The sequence below is a fragment of the Bubalus bubalis genome, chromosome 24, assembly GCF_019923935.1.
Source record: "Bubalus bubalis isolate 160015118507 breed Murrah chromosome 24, NDDB_SH_1, whole genome shotgun sequence".
Classification (NCBI taxonomy): Eukaryota; Metazoa; Chordata; class Mammalia; order Artiodactyla; family Bovidae; genus Bubalus; species Bubalus bubalis.
The window spans coordinates 2,439,119-2,466,694 of NC_059180.1; the positions used below are offsets into that span (position 1 = coordinate 2,439,119).

At 44.0% G+C, this 27,576-nt stretch overlaps 1 protein-coding gene and 2 long non-coding RNA genes across 6 annotated transcripts in view; 1 reads left to right on the forward strand and 2 right to left on the reverse strand.

Moving 5' to 3' along the window:
• SDK1 (sidekick cell adhesion molecule 1) overlaps positions 1-27,576 on the forward strand; it is a 628,823-nt gene that overhangs the window by 233,832 nt on the left and 367,415 nt on the right. The gene's annotated exons all lie outside the window — the stretch shown is intronic.
• On the reverse strand, positions 2,845-6,080 carry LOC123331645. 2 transcript variants are annotated; one of them, XR_006548400.1, is made up of 4 exons: positions 5,943-6,080; positions 5,525-5,597; positions 3,833-3,917; positions 2,845-2,983 (listed from the first exon to the last, which is right to left on the reverse strand). It is a non-coding gene; the product is annotated as an uncharacterized LOC123331645 (long non-coding RNA). The 2 variants fall into 2 exon arrangements; XR_006548399.1 differs by lacking the exon at positions 5,943-6,080 and having other exon boundaries at positions 5,525-5,664.
• On the reverse strand, positions 4,460-5,202 carry LOC123331648. Its single transcript, XR_006548403.1, has 2 exons — positions 5,087-5,202; positions 4,460-4,537 (listed from the first exon to the last, which is right to left on the reverse strand). It is a non-coding gene; the product is annotated as an uncharacterized LOC123331648 (long non-coding RNA).

Below are 27,576 nucleotides of genomic sequence, written 5' to 3' on the forward strand. Positions count from 1 at the left end.
ATAGTACCTACATCAGCCTGTAAAGAAACCATTCAGGATACTGAAAAACACTAGAAATAAATCACTATATTCCTAAGAAATGTTTCAATAACCCACAGGGAGATAAGAAAAGTGAAATTGAGTAACAGAAGAAAGAAACAAAAATAAAATGGCAAATTTAAGCCCCAATATATCAATAATTATATTAAATGTAAGTGATCTAAGACATGGGCTTCCCAGGTGGTAAAGAACCTGCCTGCCAATGCAGGAGACTTGAAAGATGCAGGTTCGATCCCTGGGCCAGGAAGATCCCCTGGAGAAGGAGTGGCAGCCCACTCTAGTATTCTTGCCTGGAGAATCCCATGGACAGAGGAGCCTGACAGGCTATAGTCCACAGGGTTGCAAAGAGTCGGACATGACTGGAGCGACTTAGGACGCACACGCGATCTAAGGTGTAGATCTGTAGAGTGAATAATAGAAACAGGGTCCAACTGTGCTGGCTACAAGAAAGTGACTTTAAATGCAATGACGGGGTGGGCTGAAAGTAAAACAACAGAAACCATACATGATGGAACATTAAAGAAAAACCCAGTTCTGTTTATGAGGATAGTATTACTTTGATACCAACATCAAATCCAGTATTTAAAAGAAAATAGCACTGTATACCAATCTTTCATACACTTAGTCATAAAAATTCTTCACTAAAATATTAGCAAATCAATTCAAGTAATGTATAAAAAATTATATATCATGACTAGGATTTATTCCAAGTATTAACATTTGAAAATCAGTCTATGTAGTCCATCTTTCTCAATATGCTAAAGAAGAAAAAATCAAATTATGCAGAAAGAAGGCTTGGCAGAATCCAACTCCTATCTCTGGTAAAAACTCTCAGCCAACTAGGAACAGGGGGTGTTGGGCCGCATCCCACAGGCCTACGAGGCCTGCACTGGGCCAGCTTAAGACCCAAGAGAGAGCCCAGAGTCAGCAACAGAGGCCCCGTGGTGGAATGAATGGGGGAGCCTAGCTGTCTGAAGCCAAGTCCTGGGGCGACAGCCCACTGTGTGGCGGATGGCAGGCAGGACGCGGCAGGTGCCGTCACTGCAAGGGGAAAGGGGAGGTTACCAGTCCTAGGGGAACTGATGTCAGGTGGGCTCAGTAATTACCAGGGGACCCGGCAGAGGGCAGCCCCTCACCCGCCTTCTGCTAAGAACAGTCACTAGCTGGGGCCTGGATCAAGTAAGCAGGAAGGTCAGTCAGGGGAGCAAGGTGTGGGTGAAGCAGGCCCTGGTCAGGCAGAGGAGGCACAGGGAGCCAGAGAACAGTCATCTGAGTGACCTGACCACATACGTCCCCTGCTCCATACCCTGAACCACCCTTACAATCTTGGTCTGCCCCTCTTCCACCTTATCCCTGGAGAAGGCGCAACCAGGATACCACAAATACAGCCAGGCCACCCTCACGGGGAAGGGCGGACCCTGGCTCTAAAAGAAACATTCCATTGGCCAAGTCAAGAGTCAGCTGATGCTGGAGCTCCAATACTCTGGCCACCTGATGCGAAGAGCCAACTCATTGGAAAAGACCCTAATGCTGGGAAAAGATAAAAGGCAGGAGGAGACGGGGGCAGCAGAGGATGAGATGATTGGATAGCATCCCCGACTTGATGGACATGAGTTTGAGCACGTCAGGAGATAGGATGGGAAGATGAGGCAAGCCTTTCCTTCCCTGGGCAGTAGTCCCCCCGTAGTCACAGCAGCCAGAGGAAGCTGCTGGGGAGGAAACCCGGAGGAGGACGGCAGCATCTCATGTGCACGCAGCAGCTGTGCTCATCTCGCGGTGAAGGCGCTGGTGCTCAGATAGGTCTCCTCCCTCGGACTAGGGACGCGAGGGGAGACACCTGACTGGCAGTCACGGGAGATGGTGACAACGGGCAAGATACAAGCATTCAGAGAGAAGGGCACACCCACCTCTGGCTTCTGTCCTGGTCTGCAGTACAATTTAGAAGACTCCCGTTTTCAGTAATACAAGGACGTGTCCAAAATCACATACACAGTGGCCACCCAGTTTTACCTTGGATGTCTGAATCACAGCTACTCCATCTTGACTTAAATGTATTCCCTTTCTCAGTGGCCAAAGCAGATGTACACTGCACATCTGAAGGACCACAAAGCAGGCCGCTCCGCTCACTAAAATTTAAGCCATGGATAAGCCAGAATGACCTCCCCATACCTGAATACATGGGTTTTCCCATCATTTCCCCTTCTGATTGCAAACTTTTCAATAGAAAGCACTGATGATTAAAATACCTGTCCCTCATTGCTGGGTGCTGGCTCCCACCTACACTGCTCAACCCAGACTGTGATTGGACATGAACGCACTCTCTGAATTGAGGTGACACGCCTGGTCTCGGGAGTCGGTGAAGCTCAGGCTCTTTCTGTCTCATCACAGAAAGAACTGAGGGACAAAGCGATAGCTAAGCTATGGATTTCTTTAGAGGGAGACACATTCCACAGACAGAACGTGGGCCATCTCAGAGGGTGAGGGGGGCCCCAGGGCAGGGGTCATCTCAGACAGCAAGAGCACCCAAGGGAGAAGCAGTCCGCAGGCGGAGCATGGGCCACCTCAGAGGGCAAGCTCTGGGGCGATCAGTTTTCACAGGCTGGGTAACTTCTTAGGCTGATGAGTGGGAGGGCTATCCTCACGGTTTTGGGGAAAGGGAGGGGATTTCCAGAAACTGGGCCATTACCAGTTTGGGGGCCTCTTATGTTTGACCTGGAAGTTCCATGGCGCTGGTGGGTGTGCCATTTAGATGCTTGTGCGTTAGAAGGAGCCTGTAATGAGGCTCCGGGTGTACTGGAGGTAGGGTCTTCTGCCGCCCGGGACCTCGCTGGTTCTGGCCGGTTCACGCATGTCCTCAAAGGCCGCGTCCTCCACCTTTGGCTCCACTGCCCCAGGTTCTGCCACATCCCCTGATTGCTAGGCCTTCGTTATAGTTTGCTTAGTCCTTCACGTTGAGAGAAAACGAATCAGATCTCAGGGTCTGTTGATGAGGAAACACTTTATAGGCCGTGCGTTTGATCCTTATGCCCCATCGTCACACAAGCATCATACGTTTGCTTTTAGCAGCAGACTTAAAGCAAGCAGTATCACACGTCATGAGCAGTTATACAACAGTTTCACTAGATACTTTTCTTTCCGACCAGCACATCTAGGCCAAAGTATGGCCAACACAGTAACTTTCATAAATACAGACCTCAATGAACAGAGCTAGAGTTTAACATCCACTGAAACGTAATACTGTTATAAAACTACATGCACCTCCACCAAACACAGCCAAAGCAAGATTAATTTGTTTGTCAAAAAAGTCTGGTGGATTGGTCATAAAGGCTCCTCCAAATTGGCTGTGATGGAGCTCCTCAGAAGGAGTGGCAGACTGGATTCCCAAAACGCCTCTCCAGGCCAGGAAAGCCATGCCAAAGGCCGGTCACCAGGCCCCACCTCTGGATTTCTCTCTTTTAGAGGTCCCCAAAATAATCAGATTCCTACACCAGATGGGAGACAGTCTTTCCCATTCCCTGATAAGGCTGCTCAGAACCCACAAGTCTCAGTTTCTGGAGACCAGACAGAGAGAAAAGAAAAATGCTTCAGTTCAATCCACATGTAGTTTATCAAATTGCTGTAAGTCATAACTAACCTGAGGGGAAGGGCTTCCCCATAAAAACACAGATGAAACCAGTAACATTCCAGACAAAACCCATGAACATTATAACCGCATTCACCAGTTCTCTCAGTAACCAATCCTTTTGTTAACTTTTTATGAAGCCATTGGGTTTTCCATTAGAATTCTACTTACCTAGGTCAGCAGTGTGATCTGAAGTTTACCAGAGATCTGTACTTGTTAAAACATCCTTCCTATGAATCTTCTTGAAGATGAAGCACTTTTGCAAAAGAATCAGAAGAAAACAAAAAAAAAAAAACTGTCTATAAATGACAAAAAAAAACTTAAAAAGGCACAGTTAAACACCTGATCACGATATAACTGATAAAGAAACATGGGTGCAAAAATTATGACTGATTGTAATCTTAACCCTTGAAAACCTTAACGTCTGGCAAAATCCAAGAAGCAAGAAATTGTGCATTTCCTAAGTGGAAAATGCAATGCTTTACTCTTCCTCTCCTGAGCAGGCAAAAGTAGATAAACTTAGACCCACACCCAGCAACTAATATCCCAGCATTTTGTCCTGTTTGAAATGGCCCATGAATTCTCTTCTTTTGTCACCGAGTCCAAGCTCATACCGCTCACCACATGGCAGGCTGGTAATCTAGAAACGAGTTGTTGGGGCAAGGAATAATGACTTCATTCAGAAAGCCAGCAGACTGAGAAGATGGTCAGCCTGTGCCCCAAAGAACCGTCTTGCCTGAGTTAGATTCAGGCTCCTGCTGTGCTAAAAGGGGAGGGAGTAAAGTCAAACACTTCCTGGTTCCCATCAGCCTCTGGACAGGTCGTGAATTTCCTCCTCCTGCAGCCATTCACAAGTGGGCCTAGTTGCGAGGTTTCCTGTGAGATAAACACAGGTATTTTAGCTTAATGCTCATTCCCTGGGAAGCAGGGTTCCCAGAGACGACCATTATGTATAATTTAAGCTTATAGGCAACATCCCTTTAGTTATGAATGCAATGCAGGAGACCCTGGTTCAATTTCTAGGTTGGGAAGATCACCTGGAGAAGGGAAAGGCTACCCACTCCAGTATTCTTGCCTGGAGAATCTGGCCTGGGTTGCAAAGAGTCGAACAGGACTTAGCCACTTTCACTTTCACTTTGGAAGAGAATACAAAAGGTTCTTCCCTATTACACTTTCAAATTTAGTTTCAAGTTACCAAAATCTAAGAGAGACTATTTTAGATAGGCATTCCCAAAACATAATTACTTCTAGGGATTACCTAAAATTATTAAGAGTTTACCTAAAAGCTCTTTTCTTCTCCTTTACTCTTAGAGATCATGTAAGATTAAATTTGCAGAAAGACCAGGTAGTTCATTTAATCCCAAAGGCACAAGAGAAATCCCAATTCCTTCTAGAAAGCTAGCTAGTCAGTTACAGAAGACTCACTCTGATACAGTAGCAGAGATGTTAGAGGCCGTTGTTTGCAAGACGTCTTGACAGCCACCGTCATCAAGGACAGTCACCACAAGGCCCAGCATCCTGTGAGCAGCCACCTTGGGCTTTCTACCCGCAACACACACACTTTCAAGATCACCCCTGGAAACCTCTGGGCCCCATGTGTTAGTGGAGAGCTGCCCAGACTCACACCCGCAACTTCCGGGCCCTGCCTGCTAGTGGACAGCCCCTGCGGCTTCCCATTCCCCATCCTGAATTTCCCGACATCTCTGCATTCACGGGATTTTCCTTGGTCTCCTGGCTGCTCCACCGGTTGTTGGGCTGCACACAAGAGGCTACCTGGCCTTTATCGCCCAGCTTTGAGAGCAAGGGAAGAGCCTGGAGTCAGCAACAGAGACAACCAGTGGTGTAATGGATGGGGGAACTTACCTGTCGGAGGCAAGGTCCTGGGGTGACACCCCGCTGTGTTGGCAGGACAGTACCTGCGGGCAGTCTTTGCTCCCTGGGGGAGGAGATTACCAGTTATAGGGGAATTGAGGCCAGGTGGGCTCATTAGTTACCACGAAAACTAGTTAGAGGGGCAGGCCCCTCCCCACCGCTTTGATAAGAGCAGTCACTAGCTGGGGCCTGGGTCAAGTAAGCAGGAAGGTCAGTCAGGGGAGTGGGGTGTGGGTGAAGCAGGCCCCGGTTGGGCAGAGGAGGCACAGGGAGCCGGACAACAGCTGTCACAGAGGGGAACTTTGAACTTCCTCAGACTGATCAAAGCACGTGGTGGGGCGGAGGGGAGGCACGTCCATCACTCATCCATACACAGCGGGTGGGGATGTAAAATGCTACAGCCACTCACTATAGGAACAGTCTGGCAGGTTTTGTAAATCTAAGTATGCAATTACACACAACGCATCAAATGGACACTTGGGCTGTTTTACAAGATTGAGATGTTTGCTGTGAGGTTTTCTGGTTTCAGATGCTGTGCGGCGACCGCCTCTTCCTTCCGTGGCCTGGAGTCAGCACATGCGTCGTAAGCGCTTAGAGCGAGGGAGTGAAGGGGAGCTGTGGCAGCTTCACAGATTGTCAGGAAAGCTTTTACTCCCCAAAGTTAGAGGATTTCGGAAGGGAAGCTGCTCCAGAAACTGTTTTAACCACCTTCAGGGCAGTGGATGCATTAAGAGCTTCAGGACTATCAGTGCCGTAGAGATGCAGCCAATTCCTAACCCCTCTCTGAGTGCTGTGTACACAAAGCTAACCGTATTATTACTACTTCAGGACAGCTGAGGCTTCCTTAGTAAAGCCTCCTTAGGCACTTTACACGCCTTTCCAACGTCCTGGAGAGCGACATGGCTCACAGGAGACCGCAGTTGGTTCAGCCCGGTGGTTTGAGAATCAGACCTGGACTCTCACTCTGGCCCCGCTGGTTCCTGGCTGTGTGACCTTTGGCAGACCGGTTAATCTTTGGGCTTCAGCTCTTGCTGCAGAACAGGGACTGAGCAGTGACAGGGCAGACCCCCCCGAAGGGTCTCGCGAAGGACAAACGAGGCACGTACGGTAAAGTGGGTCCTCGGTGCTCTGCGATGCCTGCTTTGCCGCTGCCGTTGTTGGTGTTGTTAGAAGCAGGAGCAGTCGTGACGGTGGACCGGGGAGTCCAGGGACAGGTTTCATCTCTGCCCCTAACCTGGGGTGCGACTTCTAGAAGGTCACTTTGATCTCGGGCCACCTTGGCCTGCAACGGCTTGGAGCCAGCCTTGGGTTCCTGGCCAGAGACTGGGCTGGCTCAAAGTGGTAAGAGCACCAGATCCCAGCCATCAGACCAGTGGTCAGTGACAAGGGCCCTAGCCCTTTGGCTTTGCAGAAAAGAATTTCCATAAAGATGAAAAGTAGTGAAGCAAGTTATGTGTTTATTAAGAGGAAAAAGAGTACAGTACATGTGGATAGGCACACAGGTGGACTCGGAGCGAGAGAATCACCGAGTCGCCCCCTTGTGGCACTGTACATCACTTACATGGGGCATTTCTTCCCGGTTCCCTCTGGGCGTCCATGGTGGCTCAGAGGGTGAAAAATCCGCCTGCAATGTGGGAGACCTGGGTTCGATCCCTGGGTTGGAAAGAGCCCCTGGAGGAGGGCGTGGCAACCCACTCCAGTATTCTAGCCTGGACTATACGGCCCACGGGGTCTCAAGTGTCGGACACCACTGAGCGACTTCCACTTGCACTTCCTTCGGCCCATCATTCTGGTTTGCCTGGTCCACAGGCCGAACACGGCATATCTCAGGGTCCTCCCGTGTGTACACACCCATCTCTCAGCCAAGGTGGATCCTACCGAAGAGGTATCTGGGAGGTCAACATCCCTTAACATAACTCCCCTTTGATTACAAGAAACCTTTCTGCACATGTGTGGTTTGGGAGTCTCCTGACTTCAGGAATGAGAAATAACTGATCTGAGCAGGGCACAGCCTCCTCCCTTAATTGCCCTGCTATTTTGTCTTGGAGTTTCAGTCAATAGAGAACGAATCTCCAATTGCTTTACTGGGGCTGGGGGATGGGGGTGGGGGACCCATCTGCCTCCTGCTTCAACCTAGCTTTTCAGACTTCAGTTTCCTCTTCTAGAATCTTTGCAGGCAAGACATTGCAGATAATATGCAAAGTATCTTTCAGTGTTCACTTTCTGGGATTCTAAGGTGATCTTGTTGGAGATAAAATGATAAAAATCACAGTGGTTTTTTAAAAAAGTAAAGAAAACAAGCTAAAAAAAAATACACACAGCAAACAGTGGCTGAAGGCACCGCCTGTGGCACCTTCTGGGCCTAGACCGAGCCTTCGCTCTGTTCTCGGTGTGCGCTGCTCGTGGCCAGTTTTCGCAACGGGACCGTGGCTTTGTTCAAGATGGTGGCATTCTGTGCTTCCCATTCTGGACCTGAATCCTGATTCTCTAAGACAGATCAGCAACCTACAGCTGCCCCACCCCCACCCCCCACCAGTTCAGGGTTTCTGTAAATAAGGTTTTATTGGAACATAGCAGGCTATTCATTTGTGTGTTGTCTGTGGTCGTTTTCTGTCTGCGTGGGCAGAGGAGTTGGGTAGCAGTGACAGAGACCACTTGGCAGCAGGCCCTGAGCTGTTCACTGACCGGTGCTGTGCAGAGCGTGTTTGCAGCCCCTCCTCTAAGAAAGTGGTGGTCCTGCCGGCCCTCCGTTTCCCAGCTTCCCTTGCAGCCACAGAACGACGGAGGGCAGGCTTCCTTACAGACTTTGCTGAGCTGCTGGGCTGCTCCTGGAGCTCCTTTCCTTTAAAACATTTTTACGGTTGTTGTTCTTGCTTGTGCCTCAGTGAAAACCAATATTATAGTCTTTTACTATTGTGAAACTGGACACATTACTTCTCTAGGCCTCAAGTGTCTTCTCTGTTTCTCATTTAATGATAATGACAAGGATTAAATTAGATGATACATATAAAACTTTTGCTCAGTCTCTTCCATGGAATAAACAGACAATTGGAAGTTATTGTTTTTATTTCTGATGAATCCATACATAATTTTATTTTACTTTGAGTCTATGTGTCCACAGGCACATATTTGTCAAATTAAATACCTTTTGTAAAAATCATATTTTATTTAGAAATGTTTTGACATCCAGAACATGTGTTTCTATTGCAAACAAAAACATTTTCAGTTTAGAAATACTTGTTTTGATCATCTGCGTGGAAATGAATGTTTTGTATATGAGTTAAGCTACAAAATATTTTTGCCAAATGCTTTTGCAAATATATCCATCCATTTCTTAGAATATTGCCTTGGAGAAGCACCCAGTGGCAATTACGCTTTGAGATGAGATGTACGGTTTATAACCCATAGCAGATCTAACCTCTGGAAAAGACAGGGAATGACAGCTGAGACAGACAGCTTGGTTACGGTCAGAGCAGTGGTCGGTGTTCTCGCCACGACTCCAGCGTTATAGCCAACACCGGCGGATGGACTTCCAGTGTGCGTGTCACGAAGCCAGAATTAAATGGCATGTTATACTTATGTCCCAAGCATCATACAATATTGATCTTTTTATTGTAACTATAATTTTCTGAGGGCTGTGAGTAAATAGATTTTTTTTGGTCACAATTATAGTAATCCACTTGAAGTTACTGTTGCTGTTCAATGACAGTGGCAAGCGTTTATTTTTTTAATAATAATTCTCACATGGTTTCCCGTCCAGATTTTACACATAGTAAATGAAAAAGTAAGCCCACTGAATCGCCTGTGTCTTTTGCTGGCATTTAGGATAAAGAGAAATCCAATAAATCTTTCATGGAGCAGTTCTACTGATATTGGATTATGTGATCATTGTGTAGCTTTACAGATAAATCACCAAGCAAACATCACACAGTCAGTCTTGTTTAGAAAGTAGGAGAGCATGTCTTCATGGTAAGATTCCACCTCAGTTTTAACCCCATATAGCATACCAATATGTTTTCAAGTTGATTACACTCTCCACTTCAAGACCCGTATAAACTTTACATTAATAAAACCGATATGACTTGTCTTTGAGTTCCAAGAAAATTTAATTTGTAAGTAATACTTTGCATTTATGTAACACCTTTTCTAATGTGTAGTCTCAAAACATTTCAGGAAAAAAAGTACACTAGTATTTTAGTCTGCATTTACAGGCAATTCACTGGGCTCATATTTCTTTATAAGACTCTGTGTGACCCACCAGAAATACTCAAATATAATGGTTTGTCTTTGTCAGATGATTTTGTTCTTCAAGGAAGATTACTTGGGAGAAAATTTCTTCAACTTATGATAGAAAAACACCTCTCTCATTTTCTTATCATTTAGCAGGAAGTGCACCGATTTCTCTCAGACAATTAAACTAATGTTTCATACCTTAGAATTACCTTTCAACATGAATAAATTCAAATGTATTTGAAAACCAATTACAAATTTCTGAATTTCAGACTTGTGAGGGCCAAAAAAAAAAAAAACAAAAGGGCTCTAATTTTCTTAAGTTTTATGATGATCACATAGCAGAGTAGAAATGCCGTGAAATCAGAATGTCTTTGGATATGAAGAGGTCAGGCTATTCCTTGGAGTGAAAATGAATCATAGGCTCAGTTTTGCCCTGGGATAGACAACCTCCCCTACTTGACTGTGGAAATTTCATAGAACTGCCAAACGTTGGAGATAGCTCAAAAAAGAAGAGACGCCCTCTTCTCTTTTCAGGGACCTATATAAGGAGGCAGTTGTGTTCACAATAAGAAGTAGAAGATAGATGTGCTCTGGTGGTTTGATATTTTAAAGAGAAATAAACAGATTATTATGAGACGTGGCCCGCGTGACCTTGGTCGCCCGACACCAATACAAACGCATGCGTTGCTGTCAGGTCTGCTTTCAGTGGTGTTCAGAGCGTGTCAGAGGAGGAGAAAAACGGGGTCTACATGTAGTGTTTGTTCTTGTCTTAAGCAGTGAGTCGCGGTTCGTCTGCTTACTCCTTCTTTCAGCAGATGTCTGGCATGTGTCCTAAGGCGGGTCGCGTGTGTGCCGCGAGGACGTCCTTGAGAAGCTAGCGACTGCAGGGGCTGCCTGCCTGCCAGGCTCACCGGGCCCGGCTGCTCCTCTCCCTCCTGCACTGCCTCCCTCTCCTTTCTTTCTGCTCATTCATTCATCCATCCATATTTCTTTCCATCCCTGCAACGTGCCAGGCCCTCAGACCACAGCTGTGAGCACCACTGTTCTCGGTCCTGCTCTAACTTCTACCCGAGTGGGGAGACACGTTAAATAAATGATTGTGTAAATAACTTTAGTTGCAATTGTAATTTCTGTTCAGAGACCCCCAAATGATTTCTGATTTCCTTTTTTCCTTAAAAAATTAGTTCTGATTCTAAAACTTTATAGACAACCTAGAAAATACAACACTGTATCAAGAAAAAATAACCTACCAGCTCTAAAAGGAGAACAGGGTAACTGCCCTTAACTTTTGGATACATTTCCTTCCCCTGACTTCTTCTCTTTTTATGTGTGTGTGTATATATGTGCCCACACGTGTGTGCATTTGTATTCATACTGTATTCTCAGTTTTGTTGTTTGCCTTAAATGATCATTAAATAGTGAGAATTTCTTGTTATTAAATATGCTTAAAATATATTTTAGTTTTACTAAATGATATTTTATCTACTCTAAATCATTTAACTGTTTTTCTTTGAATACATTTTGATGATGTTGTCTCGATTTTGGTGTTATTTTAACTGATGTGATGATGAAAGTATAAATCCTGGTCTCATTTCTTGTTATCCTAGAATAGTATCTAGAATTGGAATTACTGGATCAGAGGGTATATTTTTGCCATGCCACATATACATATCATGTCATCTGTAAAGCATTATAAAAACATTATGGCTTTTGACCCAATTTATAGATATATAATGTGAAGCATACTCCTATTTTATAGAATTGTATCCATTTATGCACCCATTCTCAGAGTGTGTATGTATCTAGTTTACATGTCCCCAGCATTGAGTATTTGCAGATTTAAATTATATGTCAATTCGATGGGCAAAAGTAGGTCCTGATACTTTACTTTAGTGTTTTCAGTTGCTTATCATCAGTTGTATGTCATGTGCCTGTGTGTGATTTGCCTATTTTCTATTATTGTAGTCTTTTTTAATTAAATTAACAAATATAAATAAAGTTTTAGATGCCATTATGTATTACATTAACATGATAATATATTTCCTATATAATACATTAATATAGATATATTGTTTCTGGAGGATATTGAAAATTTATTATTTTTTATGACTAGCAAAGTATCACACACTGATTTGCAACGCTACTTGTAGATCATGCATCTAGCTATGCATCAAGATCTGCTTGTTCATGTGTTTTTTTATGACCTTGTCTTCCTCTTACTAATTGCCTTTTTTGCATAAGAAAATGTTTTACTATTTGTTATTGCAAGTTACCTCAATTACTGAAATTTTTTGTGTCGTAGTGTTGCCTCTTATTCAGATGAGTTTCAGAATCACAGTAGAATGTTCACAATTTTTTCTTAAAGATTTTGACTAGAATTACATTAAAAATATAAGTTAAATTTGGAAAGAACTGACATCCTTACAGTATTATTGGGTTGGCCTAAAAGTTTTTTTCCTCCTAAGATGTCATTTAATTGTCTTTAACTTCATTTGAAACATTTTGTTAGATTGTATTGTGACAGTTATCATATCAGCATGTGTTTAAAAAAGTCTTATGGTAAATTTTTAATATTTTAATATTGAAGATGGGAGGAAAAAAGCAACATTTTCATCATATTATGCTTTATCATTTCAACAAAGGTAAAACGCAACTGAAACAAACAGAAAAGAAAGATTTGTGCAGTGTATGGAAAAGTGTGTGACAGATCCAAAAGGTCAAAAGTGGTTTGTGAAGATTCGTGCTGGAGATTTCTCTCTAGACAATGCTTCATGATCGGGCAGAGCAGCTGAAGTTGATAGTGATGAAATTCAGATATTAACTGAGAGCAATCAGTGTTATACCACTCAAGAGATAACTGACATACTCAAAATATCCAAATCAAGTGCTGAGAGTCACTCGCACCAGCTCGACTGTGTTAACCACTTCAATGTTGGGGTTCCACCATAGTGCATATGTGTGCACCCTCAGCTGTGTCTGGCTCTGTGACCCTCTGCGCTGTAGGCCACCAGGTTCCTCTGTCCATGGGATTATCCCGGCAAGATACCTGGAGCGGGTTGCCATTGTCTTCTCCAGGGAATCTTCCTGACCCAGGGATCGAACCCAGGTCTGCCTGCACCTCCTGCATTGCAGGCAGATTCTTCACCTCTGAGCCACTGGGGAAGCCCATAAGTCAAGTTAAAAAAAACCTCTTGACTCTATTTCCACATGCAACTCTCTACTTAATGAAAACGTTCCATTCTAAGAAACAAATTGTGATGAGCAATGAGAAGTGGGTACTGTACAACAGTGTGGTATGGGAGCGGTCATAGGACTGGCAAAATGAACCACCACCTGTACCAAAGGCTGATCTTCATCCAGAGAAGACGATCTTGTGTATATGGTGGGACTGGAACACAGTCCTTTATTATGATCTTCTTCCAGAAAACCAAACAATTAATGCCAACAGATACTGCTCCCAATTATACCAACTGAAGCAACACATGACAAAAGTGTCTACAATTAGTCAACAGAAAATGCAGAATCTTCCATTAGGATAACACAAGACCACGTGTTTCTTCGATGACGAGGTAAAAGCTGTTACAACCTGGCTAGGAAATTCCGATTCATCCACTGTGTTCACCAGACACTGCACCTTCAGATGTCCACTGATTTCAGTCTTTACAAAATCCTCTTCATGGAAAAATTTTCAATTCCCTAGAAGACCATAGAAGGCACCAGAACAGTTCTTTGCTCAAAAAAAAGGAAAAGTTTTGGGAAGATGGAATTATGAAGTTGCTTGAATTTTGAAAAATGGGAAAAGTTGGTGGAGCAAAACAGTGAATATGCTGTTCAATAAAGTTGTTGGTGAAAATGAAAAATATGTCTTGTATTTTTACTTAAAAACCAAAAGAACTTTTTGGGCAACCCAGTACATCTCCAATTTTCTATTGATGTGTGGGGCTGTGTTCCCTCCCTGTTGTTTGACCTCCCTGTTGTTAGTCCTAGTCAAAGCTATGGTTTTTCCAGTGGTCATGTATGGATGTGAGAGCTGGATTATAAAGCTGAGCACCAAAGAATTGCTGCTTTTCAACTGTGGTGTTGGAGAAGACTCTTGAGAGTCCCTTGGACTGCAAGGAGATCCAACCAGTCCATCCTAAAGGAAATCAGTCCTGAATATTCATTGGAAGGACTGATGCTGAAACTGAAACTCCAATATTTTGGCCACCTGATGTGAAGAACTGACTCATCGGAAAAGACTCTGATGCTGGGAAAGATTGAAGGCGGGAGGAGAAGGGAACAACAGAGGATGAGATGGTTGGATGGCATCACCGACGCTATGGACACGAGTTTGAGTAAACTCCGGGAGTTGGTGATGGACAGGGAGGCCTTGCGTGCTGCAGTCCATGGGGTCACAAAGTAACATGACTGAGCGACTGAACTGAATTGATGCAAGCTAAAGAGCAGAAAGAACAAAGAATGAAGAAAATGAGAGCTCAGAGAAATGTGGGAGACTATTAAACACACCAACATATGCATAGTGGGAATATGAGAGAGAGAGAGAGAAAGAAGAGAAAAAAATATTTGCAGAAACAATGACTGAAAACATCTAAGATTTATTGACGAACAATAGCTTGTCCATCCAGGATGCTCAATGAAGTCAAAGTAGGATAATAGCAAAGAAACTCATTGTATCTTTATAAACAGCTTCATTGTAGTAGAAGTGCTGAAATTCTTAAACAGATGGGAATACCCGGCCACCTGACCTGCCTCCTGAGAAATCCATATGCAGGTCAAGAAGCAACAGTTAGAACTGGACATGGAACAACAGACTGGTTCCAAATCGGGAAAGGAGTATGTCAAGGCAGTATATTGTCACCCTGCTTATTTAACTTACATGCAGAGTACATCAGATGAAATGCCAGGCTGGATTAAGCACAAACTGGAATCAAGATTTCTGGGAGAAATATCAATAACCTCAGATACGCAGATGATATCACCCATATGGCAGAAAGCGAAGAAGAACTAAAGAGCCTCTTGATGAAAGTGAAAGAAGAGAGTGAAAAAGTTGGCTTAAAACTCAACATTCAGAAAACTAAGATCATGGATGGCATCTGGTCCCATCACTTCATGGCAAACAGATGGGGCAACAATGGAAACAGTGACAGACTTTCTTTTCTTGGGCTCCAAAATCACTGCAGATGGTGACTACAGCCATGAAATTAAAAGACACTTGCTCCTTGGAAGAAAAGCTGTGACCAACCTAAATAGCATATTCAAAAGCAGAGACATTAGTTCACCAACAAAAGTCCATCTAGTCAAAGCTATGGTTTTTCCAGTGGTCATGTATGGATGTGAGAGTTGGATTATCAAGAAATCTGAGCACCGAAGAATTGATGCTTTTGAACTGTGGTGTTGGAGAAGACTCTTGAGAGTCCCTTGGACTACAAGGAGATCCAGCCAGTCAGTCCTAAAGGAAATCAGTCTTGAATATTCATTGGAAGGACTGATGCTGAAGCTGAAACTCCAATATTTTGGCCACCTGACACGAAGAACTGACTCATTGGAAAAGACTCTGATGCTGGGAAAGATTGAAGGCGGAGGAGAAGGGGACAACAGAGGATGAGATGGTTGGATGGCATCACTGATGCTGTGGACATGAGTTTGAGTAAGCTTCGGGAGTTGGTGATGGACAGGGAAGCTGAGTGTGCTGCAGTCCAGGGGGTCACAAAGAGTCGGACACGACTGAGTGACTGGACTGAACTGAAGGGAGTGTGGCCCTCTCTTGCACATCCTCCCCTCCTCTCTTTGCCGAGGGGCTCACTTAACACCTTATGTTCGCTGTGGCCCTGGCTCAAGTCCACATTCCGCTGTGTGACCTTGACTATCCCCTCTCTTCTCAGACCTATGTGACCACCCAGTAGTGATGAAAAATCTTCTTTTATTTATTTCTACATATTTCTTGTTCTCTTTACCCAGGATTTGATGATGGTGCTCTGAAATTATCATCCAACTTTCTCTCACAGAGTACACGTTCTCTCTCCCTTTAATTCATCTTCTGTATTTAAGTTATTCAAAAGCACAGATGATTGCATCCAATGTAATTATTGTCTAAATTTCTAACCCTTTGTAGGTGCTAACTTCTAAAATAAGATTTAGAAAATTAATTAAAGAATGAAAGAAAATATATTTAATTACTTTCCAATTTATTGATTCTCTAATTATTGTAATAGATCATATATTGAATTTAGAGACTATAATATAATTATAGGAAAGTAATTTACTGTAAAGGAAGAGCATTTCATTGCTTCTGATTCCCTAGGGTGTCCAACACTAATAACTTGGAGACCTCTAATATTTACCATTGTAATTTCTTAAAGAAAACCGAAATAACATGGTATGAATGATACATTCATGTTTAGAATAACAGTGCTGTGTGAACCCTGAGTTTGAAAATCCTTTGAAGACCTTGAAATGGATATACATCCTCATGTTCTTAAATATAATAATTGTAATGTGAGACAAATCTTTTATTTTCTAGCTTTTCCCCCTGTAGCTGTTTTTATACCAATTTTTATAATAAAACCTCATGGAGTGAGTGAAGGGAATTTAAACCATTTCTTGCAAGGATTTTTTTCCTATTACCTTGGAAAATAACAGCACAGGGCTGTGGCTTTTAAATTGCTTGTCTGCTAATTATAAGAAAAGCCAAGATATTGAAATTTGTGTAGTGCTAATTACTCATCCTCTCTCCTCCACTGTAATTTACGGTGTGTCTTTAGAATGTCAGTTGCTGATTTGGAGCTTCTGTCTCTGCCTTTTTTCTCAGCAATTAGGTTTCATCTTCAACTAATGGAACTGAGCGATGTTTGGCTAACATTATGAAGAATCTCTCTTTAGCTCCGCTTCATTAAAAGTTGACATGAGACCTTAAAAAAGGTTTTGTGTTTTTTGTATCTTAAGGCCATGTGTATTAACATAACTTTCATCCTCCTTTTTTCTTAAATTATTATTGCCTTCCTATTCTTTGTCCTGGACAGTTTTTGGCCATCTCCGTCACCAAGCCATTATCTTTTGCCCTAAGCAGAGCAGGCAGGGTCCTTGTTTTAACTCGTGTTTTTACGTTGGTGTACAGTTTGTAATTCATCCGTCTCTTCTTCCCACTTCCATCCTGTAGCAGGTTTTTCTGTTGTTGTTCCTCCAGCATTTCTATGTGCTAATGATCCTTGAATCTTATTTTGCTGATCATTAGTCTGTGGAAGAGAAAGAAAGACTGTTAAAAGAATCTTCTCAACCCTTGCTTCTGGAAAGATAGAGTAGATGTGCTTATTTTTCCTGCTCAGTACAGCTAAAATCTATAAACTTTTTATATGGAAAACGTAAGGATAGCCTGAAACATGGAGTGCAGAAGGCAGATTGCCTAGGGACTTGGGGACCCGATGAATGACTGTGGTTGGCTCCCTGAGCTTTCTGCTCACCTCAGATGTGTTGGACGGAGTGCCAGAGAAGCTGGAAACCCAGGTGCCAATGGACACAGAGGAAAGAGCCTTCAAGAAGCCCTGTCCTTTCTAGACAAAGGACCACAAGAGGGCTGGTGTCGCAAGACAGAAGAGTCTTAACCACTAACCACTTTATTGCATCAAACACTACACTCACAGACTCCATCAATAAAGCCAGTGGGAGCCTAGACTTTGGCCTTGCCAGTGTGCCTTGGGCAGTTCCACTCCCCTGCTGCTGCCCAGAGAGGTGGGAGAGAAGGCCGAGTGTGCTGCTGAGCCTTCTGTCCCCGCTGGGTGGTCGTGGGCTCCCCTGTGGTTTCAAGGGGGACCCACGGGGGGCCTGGGCTTGTATTCACACGTGGTGCTGTTCCTGCCTCCTCACTGGGCTGGTGTTGGAGGAGGCCTGGCAGAGACTTGGGACTTCCACGTCCAGCAGTGGTGACAGGGCGCCCTCCCCGCAGTGACAGCGGAGGCTCTGCAAGGAGTAGCGAGGGAGCCCTCCACGTCCCACCCAGGGAGGGCTCAGCTGAGGCCACGGGCTGCCTGAACTTCCCTTCCCACCTGGCACTGGTGAGGGGGAGGTGCTGCCTCCCATCTGCCGAAGCAGGGTGGCAGAAGCCCACTTAAACAGAAACGACCCCGTGGACTGTAGCCCCCCGCCAGGCTCCTCTGTCCATGGGATTCTCCAGGCAAGAATACTGGAGTGGGTGGCCATTTCCTTCTCCAGGGGATCTTCCCAACCCAGGGATCAAACTTGGGTCTCCCGCACTGCGGGCGGATTCTCTACTGACTGAACCACAAGGCTTCAACAAAAGCGCAGCTGCCAGGCCTTTTCTGCAGGGTATGTGGACTTTTCCAGAGTGGCCGGACCCTCCTGCCTTGCGTCCTGCAATGCACGAGCAGTCCAGACCCTTGCCAGCATTTGGTCATTGCCACTCCTTTTTATTTTAGCTGTTCCAATAGCACCTTAGTGATACTTGCTGCTGCTGCTGCTGAGTCGCTTCAGTCGTGTCCGACTCTGTGCGACCCCACAGACGGCAGCCCACCAGGCTCCGCCGTCCCTGGGACTCTCCAGGCAAGAACACTGGAGTGGGTTGCCATTGCCTTCTCCAATGCGTGAAAGTGAAAAGTCAAAGTGAAGTTGCTCCGTCGTGCCCAACTCTTAGCGACCCCATGGATACTTAAACATGTTCTAATTTGCATTTCTCTCATGACTGGTGTTTCTGAATATCTTCTTATGTGCTTATTTTCCATCTCATACCCTCTTTCATAAAATGTCTCTTTGTATCTTTTGCCCATTTTAAAGTTGAGTTTTTTTTATTGTGGAGTTTCAGGAGAATTCTCTGTGTATTCTAGAGAATGTATGGCTTTCAAGTATTTATTACAGTCCACAGCTTGTCTTTTCATTCCCTGAATAGGCTCTTTGGCAGAGCAAAAGTTTAAAATTTGAAGAATCCCAATTTGTTGATTTTTATGGATCGTGTCTTTGGGGTCATGTCTAGAACTCTTCACCAAATCCTAAAACCCAGAGATTTCCTTTCATGTTTTCTTTCAAAAGTTTAATAGTTTTACTTTTCATGTTTAATCTAACATATTTTGAGTTAACTTTTATATGAGAAGTAGGGTTTAGGCCAGGCCTTATTTTTCTTTTTACGAATGTTTAATCCTTTCAGCTGCACTTACTGAGAGACTGTTCTCCCCCCTCTGACCTGCTGCTATGGCTTTGTCACAGGCCGCTTGGCTGTAGCTGCGTCCGTCTTCTTCTGGGCTCCCAGTTCTGTTCCGCTGATGTGTGTGTCTAGCCACGTGCCAGTGCCACAGAGTGTTTTATCACTTTAACCATGTAATAAGAACTCAAATTGGGTAGAGTGAACCCTTCCACTTTATCCTTCTTTCTCAAAGTTGTTTCAGCTTCTTCACTTTTCCATATAAATTTTAGAATAATCTCTTTTATACTTAATTTTTTTTTCCTTAGGACTTTTATAGGACTTGTATTAAACTTATATACATCAATTTGAAGAAAATTGACTTTTTTCAATCCATGGAACATATATTTAAATCTTTGATTTCTCTATTATATTTTGTAGTTTTCAACATCAGGTTCTGTTTTGTTAAATTTATACCTAAATATTTCTTTTTTAAGCAATTGTAAAAAGAGATTGTATTTTTATTTTAGTTTCCATGTATTCATCACTACTGCGTAGAAATGCGGTTCATCTCTGCATGTTGATGTTGTATCCTGTGACCTTGCTAAGTTCACTTACTCGTGGAGCTTTTTAAACAGTAGACTCCTTGGGATTTACCAAGTAGACCATCATGCCCCCTACTAAATAGGAACAGTTATTTTTCTCCCTCTCCCACCTGCATGCCTATTATTTCCTCTTCTGCATTATTGAACTGCTTAGAAATTCCACTACCGTGTTAAAGAAGAGTGGCCAGGGCAGAGACACCCTTGTCTTGTTACGAGGTCCACAGGGAAGCATTCGGTATGTCCCCGTGAAGTAAGACGTCAGCTGTAGGACTTCCATATGCGCGACTTACCAGATTGAGGAAATTCTGCTCCCAGTCTCCCGATAGTCTCATCAGGTGTGGCTGCGAGATTCTGTCAACACTCTTCCTGCACTGTTGCTGGCTCCCCCCGTGGTTTCACTGTTGTCTCATCTTACAGTTTTACTGTTTTTATTTATTCATTTGCATCAACAAATGGCTCCTGTCAGTAGAGTAAATTCATTGTCTTGAAGTTGGTCTTTTGCAAGCCTTTTCTCAGCTGCTTTCTGGGATGGACGAAACTTCTGCCGTCAAAGGAGAATCTACAGAGGCCAGGGCTCCAGGCGGTCTCCTGTTGGTGTCCGTCATCAGGGACCTTTGTGTTGAGCTCCATCGCAGCTCAAGGGAGCAGAGCCTGTGGCAGATGCCCCAAGTCTCCCACAAGCTTCTTAGTTTCGTGTTATTTTTTTTATCTTTTGGTAAATTGTCTTAAAACCATTTGATATATTATTTGAGTACAGAGGAAGAGATTTTATTAAAGCTCTTTACACATTTCTTATACACTTTTAATATTGCCTACAGTGTTTTTTATATTTTAAATCCTTTCAGGAACAGGTAGGGGATTGATATTTCTCTAGCTTTTCAGTGGCAGATGTTGTGGTACTTATAGCCAGTGACATGCTGCAATTAGTTGTTCTACTGTTCCACAGGTATGCATTCTGCTTTCCCTCCTGGCTTTCTTAGAGAGCTATGTGTCTGTACGTATGAGCCCAGTTGTGTCCGACTCTTTGTGGCCCCGTGGACCATAGCCCACCAGGCTCCTCTGTCCATGGGATTCTCCAGGCAAGAATCCTGGAATGGGTTGCCATTTCCTCCTCTAGGGGATCTGCCCGACCCAGGGATCAAACCCATGTCTCTTGCATCTCCTGTGTTGTCAGATGGATTCTTTACTGTTAGCACCACCTGGGAAGCCTCATCTTAGGGAGGGAGTCACGTGAAATACGTCTGCTTCCTTCAGAATAACTAGCTTGATGTGAGGTTGTCACACACTGGACACACAACTAGTAACTTGTGTGTTCACTGGTTATTCAATGTTTCCGTGCTATTTTAATGAGACAGGGAAAAGCTCATTGCCCAGATCTGATTGTTTTTATTAAAGTTCTCATGTTGGAATCATTAAGGGCGGAAATCTGATTGTTGTCCTTTCTAATTTCAACACATGAACAAGCTGTTTAGGGAAAATCTTTCTCTTCTTTCTTTCTCAGTGCTTCACAATGTACTTTTCCTGAAGCAGAGTTTCTCACATGCTAACGCAGAGCAGTGCCATCAAAGGCAGAACTTGTGAGAGTGCTTGCACACCCCAAGTTACCTGCAGCCGTGGTCATTGCTTGAAGAAAAGGGGCTCCCAGGTGATCAAGAGGGCACCCAAGAGGCCACCCAAGGGGGTCTGCAGTCTTAGCAGCCACCCCCTTCCACCTTTTAGTAAATCCCCAGGAATGTTCACACTCTTGATTATTTCTATTTTCAAATGCCCTTATACTCCACATAACACAGTGAATGCTACACCCTAACAAATATCTGGTTGGGGTCTGTATTGCTATGCTTTGCACAGTAATATAGGGGTTTTTCTCTAAAATATAAAGTGCATTTTAAAATTATTCTTTTAACTTTATGTCAATTTCTAACATTAATTTTATTTCCATTGAACTCTTAGGAAGTACTTTTGTATGCATGACCTATAATTTGATCACAATTAATATTATTGCTCAGAAGGTAGACTAGCTTTATATCTAAAAGTCTGAATTATGTAACTTAAGAAAGTTGATATACTTTCTCTTTTATTATAGTAAACAGTATGATTTGATTTTTTCAAACAACATAAAAATATTTTTATATACTTTTGCAGACTTCCTTTTTTCTTTAAAGTGAAAATAATCCCCATTAACTTAGGAGGCGGTGCTGTGTGCCACCTTTGCTTGTAAGGCCTCGCTTATTCTGTCATTAAATGTGTACCGAATGCTGGGCTTACACTTTATGGATACATCATAGAGAAGACAAACCAGGTCCCTGTAAAGTTTACATGGAGAGACAGGCCGTTAACAAGCAAGCAGATGAATAAACAAGATGATTCTAGATAGCTATAAATTACATGAGGGGCTTCCCAGGTGGAACTGGTGGTGAAGAACCCGCCTGCCAATGCAGGAGACGTGAGAGATGAAGGTTTGGTGCCTGGGTCGGGAAGATCCCCTGGAGGAGGTAACGGCAACCCACTCCAGTATTCCTGCCTGGAGAATCCCAAGAACAGAGAGCCTGGTGGGCTACAGTCCATGGGGTCACAAAGAGCTGGACATGACTGAAGTGATTTAGCACAACGCAGCACAACATAAGTTGCATGAAGGGCGTTGAGAGATTTATGTAATGGATGGTGGTCAAGGAAGTCTATTTTAAGAAGTTGACGTCTGCACTGATTCCTCAAGTGTAAGACTGAGCCAGCAAATACCTGTGGTTAGAGTGCTTCCAGCCGTGGAGATGGTGGCTCAGAGAGCCCGAGCAGAAGAGCTGAGTGTGTCGAAGAAACCGGAGGAAAATGAGTGTGGCAGGAAGAGTCTCAGGATGTGGGGGGACGGATGGACCCAGCCCTGCTGCTGGCAAGTCTGGGGGTGGGCAGGGGGTCATGGACAGCCGGGGGTATGGGGACCCCTCAGCAGCCCCGGGAGATGTGGGCACACCCCCGGGGACAAGCACCTGTATTCAGAGCTGCATCTGGCCGGTCAACAAACTGACGGACGGTGAAGGCATTGTCTTCTCCATTAGGATAAGAAAGATAGGGATTTTCTTACTTCAGAGTCCTCTGGGAACTGAGGTTCCGTATGAAGTACACTTGGGGTGTTTATCTCTCCACACCTAGAGAAATCCAGACTCTCAAAAAAGGGGGGGATTCCCAAAGAGTTTGAAGTAAGAAAGGATTTCGGTGGGGTGTGGATGGATGTTACATATTTTCTTCACTCATTTCTCACCCTGTCTCAGACACCTATTTCTTTCTCCCCACCAGTCTTCTACCACTGAATCGGGCCTGGTCTAGACTTTAGTATTTGCAACAAAAAGGGCAAAAAAGAATCTTTTCAAACATGTGTCACCTCCATTAGAATAAAATGTCATCGGAATCTCAGCAGCTGTCTGTTCCTCTATTTGATCATTGATCGTGGAATCAGAACTCGAGCCTTCATCTGGAGAATATACTGGCTTTGAAAGCAAAACCACCCAGCAATTTAATTACTGTATAATTTGCTTATGCTCAGATATTATAGTCACAACCTGTCATTTATTGACAAGTCATATATCTAGTAACCTTTGTGATTAAGAACCAAAATGAGACCCAGGAGTCCGCAAAGCTGACTTTACACAGCCAAAATAAGCACCACATTAATTCAGGGCTGGATTAGAGACAGCGCTCCTCAGACCCTAATTCAAAGGCTGTTTCATCTCAGTCCACACACACGCTTGGGATCTCAGGTTAGAAGCAGTGAGAGGCAGGTGTCCAGGCAGCAGCACGGAGGGAGCCGGCAGCGCGGCAGCCCTGGAGGAGGCAGGAGAGCGCAGAGCTTGGGGCCAGAGTCACCACCAGCACCCAACCCCACCCTGAGGGTGTAGATGACCCTGCAGGACGGAGGGGGGTGGGGGGGCAGGAACAGCTCTGGACTCGGGTTCAGACGGGCTTCACCACCCTACCCATCCCCCACGACGGGCAGCACAGGGTCTGGAGAGGCCTCAAAGTGCCGTCTGTGAGCAGACTTTGTTGTTCAGTCATAAGTCACATCCCACTCTGCAACCCCGTGGACAGCAACACACCAAGCTCCTCTGTCCTCCACTGTTTCCTGGAGTTTGCTCCGAGTCAGTGGGGCTGTCCAGCCATCCCACCCTCTGCCACCCCCTCTCCCGCCCTCAGTCTCTCCCGGCATCAGGGCTTTTCCAGTGAGCTGGCTCTTCGCATCAGGGGGCCAAAGTATTGGAGCTTCAGCTTCAGTCCTTCCAATGAATATTCAAGGTCGATTTCCTTTAGGATTGATTGGTTTGATCTCCTTGCAGTCCAGTTGCTTAAAATCTCCGAGTTGCAATTTCTTCATTGTGAAATATGAAGGATAAGAATTATTGTTCTTAGAATTAAATGAAATAATGCGTGTGAAAAGGACTTTGGCTCTATAAAAGTACAATGTGAAGATTAGCTAAAAAGTCCTTTTTCTGCCTTTGATTAGGTGTTTAATTACCGACTAGTCACGCATCCTGAGACTCAGTTTCCTCCTAAATTGAGAAAATAATTGTACTTGCCCATTTCATACCAGCAAAGTAATGCCCTTAAACTCCTTGCATTCTGTGAGCTTTGCACTCTTATGAATGAGCGATGCTGTCATTCCTGCGATACATTGCAGAGCAACAGACAGACTGTGCAAATGGCCCTGAGGCCTCCAGAAAGGGTTAGATGTCATGCTGTATGCTTTATTTAAGAAGGAAAAGAACTGTTGTATAATTAATTTCAGAAAATTTTCTCCAAAATGTGTTTCTAAAACAATTGACCCTGCTTGAAGCATTGCGCATCAGATGTCTGGGAAATTTGCTTTTGCAGGATATCTCATTTCCCAGTTATGCCAGAATGAGTTGTTTTGTGTGTATCTCAAATGTGGAGAGGTTCAGTGCAAATTACAATGAAATTAATATATGACACCAATTTTGAGATTTTAAAATGGGCTTTGAGAGAATGCAGTGTGGGCTTAGATTGATAATAATTCTAATCTTTTAAAATTGTGAATCAATATTATATAGCATTAAAACTCAAATAAAAAGTAAATGAAGACTCAAGTAGAGAGACCACTCATCTCTCAGTGTGGTTCAACCTCTCAAATGATGACTTTAAAATTTTTTAAATGCTACGATTGTAATTGTCCTTATTATTCACTGTATACCAAAATAATTGCACATATAATTAATGAGAGATGTTAAACTACCCTAATCACAAATATACTACATTGTCATAAATTGTTCAAATATAATTACAAACTTCTTAAAGCTCAACATTCAGAAAACTAAGATCATGGCATCTGGTCCCATCACTTCATGGGAAATGGATGGGGAAACAGTGGAAACAATGTCAGACTTTATTTTGGGGGGCTCCAAAATCACTGCAGATGGTGACTGCAGCCATGAAATTAAAAGACACTTACTCCTTAGAAGGAAAGTTATGACCAACCTTGACAGCATATTCAAAAGCAGAGACATTACTTTGCCAACAAAGGTCAAGGCTATAATTTTTCCAGTGGTCATGTATGGATGTGAGACTTGGACTGTGAAGAAAGCTGAGTGCCGAAGAATTCCTGCTTTTGAACTGTGGTGTTGGAGAAGACTCTTGAGAGTCCCTTGGACTGCAAGGAGATCCAACCAGTCCATTCTAAAGGAGATCAGTCCTGGGTGTTCTTTGGAAGGACTGATGCTGAAGCTGAAACTCCAATACTTTGGCCATCTCACGTGAAGAGTTGACTCATTGGAAAAGACCCTGATGCTGGGAGGGATTGGGGGCAGGAGGAGAAGGGGATGACAGAGGATGAGACGGCTGGATGGCATCACCGACTCGATGGACATGAGTTTGAGTGAACTCCAGGAGTTGGTGAGGACAGGGAGGCCTGGTGTGCTGCGATTCATGGGGTCGCAAAGAGTTGGACACGACTGAGCGACTGAACTGAACTGAACTGAACTAAATTACAAACTTCAGGTTTTATTTCACTTTTTGCAGATGAACTGCAGACTGTAAACTACTTAATGATATAGCTATAATACTTAATAGAAATTTTGGTAAAAATTATTTGATCCATCATTTTCTTTATTTTTTTAATTAAAAAATACTTTATTGCTACAAAATGCTACCCATCCTCTGAGTCTTCAGTGGGTCATGGTAGTAACATCAAAGGTCACTGATTGCAGATCACCCATGACCAATAAATAATAATGAGGAAGTTTGAAATATTGCAGAAGTTACCAGGATGTGGTGTAGAGATGCAGAAGTGAGCAAATGCTGTTGGAAAAATGGCACCGATTAACTTGCTCAAAGCAGGGTTGCCACAAACCTGCAATTTGTAAAAAATGTATTATCTGCAAAGTGCAGTATAAAGAGGTCTACCTCTTGTTCATGGTACCTCTATCGACAACCCCAAATCGGCTGAATAGTCCTTCATCCTGATTCCCCAGAATGTCTACTAAGGAGTATTGGTACCTTGAGGGCAGAGATAATTCCTGCAATTTGAAACTCACAGAGAAGTTGCTTTGTAATCATTTATTAATTTATTTAAAGATGCCATTAGCTCTGCCACTGAGTTCACACAGGCATCCTGATTAACGTCCTCCTTGAGGCACTGAACTCTCATGCTGGAGGGCCTCTGATTTCATTTGTTTGTTTATGGTGTCTTGGTCAACTGCTTGGTCTTGACTGTTGCTACAAGGAGTCAGGCTGACTCCACTGAACAATAAAAAAACATTTACTTAAAAGAAAAAAAGAACAGAGCTTCAGGGACCTGTGAGACTATAAACTAAGATCTAACATTCATACCATTGGAATGCCCAGGAGGAGAGGAAAAAGAGCAGGGCTGAAAAAGTATTCAAAGAAATAATGGCTGAAAACTTCCTAGATTAGGGGGAAAAACAAAACAAAACCAACCTGGAGATTTAGGAAGCTGAGTGAATCCCAGATAAGATAAAGTCAAAGAAACCTATTCAAGGACACCTCATACTTAAACTTATGAAAGTAAAGAAAAAGGAAAGCTCTTCAGACTGAAAAATAAAAAAGAATTGTCAACTGTGAGTTCTATATCTGGCAAAAATATCATTCAGGAATGAAGGGGAAAAACTTAGACTAAGGAGACTGAGAGAATGTGTTTCTACAACACCAACACTGGAAGAATGACCAAAGGAGGCCCTCCAAACAGAGAGCATGATCAGAGGAGGAGATTGGGAGCTGCAGAAAGGAAAGAAGGACAAACAGCTAGAAAAACAAAACTCAACAGACTACCCCCTCATGAATTTCTTAAATTATATTTGAAACTCAAAGAAAAAAAATAAAACAACACCTATAACACAATCTGAAGTGGTGCTAGATATGTGTAGCAAGCATGCTCAGTCACTCCAGTCGTGTCTGACTTCTTTTCGACCCCATGGACTGCAGCCCACCAGGCTCCCCTGTCCAAGGATTCTCCAGGCAGGAATACTGGAGTGGGTGGCCATTTCCTTCTCCAAGGGATCTTCCCGGTCCAGTGATCAAACTCCCATCTCCTGCCTTGGCAGGCGAGTTCTTTAGTGTCTGAGCCACCAGAGAAGCCCTAACTTGACTCTATCGAGTGTTAAGGCTTCCTAAACAGTAGGCACCCAGGAGCTGTTGTTGGCCCCGTGTGGTTCTCCAGTCCTTTGCCTCTGTGTGCTTTTTCAGGACTGGGGACTCCGCGTGGGCACACAGGGTGCACCCCGCAGCACTCCACACCCTCTGGACACACAGGAAGTGCTTACAAAGGGCCGTGGTGAGTTCAGCAGCAGCCCCCCTGAAGGTGCCCAGACATGCACACTGTGGCATCAAGCGCCCCTCATCCCGGCCCAGGGCGCTCGGAGGCAGGGACTGAGCTGTGGAGGGTCAGCACACACGCCTGCCTGTCCTTCAGGCCCCGCCAGACACTGGACCAGAGTGGGCTTCTCACCCCCAGGGCCACACACCGCCCCTCCTGGCCTTGCCCTTCCATTCTCAGGAAACACTTCCCAGGGCAGCATGGAAGAGCAGCCGAAGTATTGATACTTAGAATTTAGAAATGCCTTTCA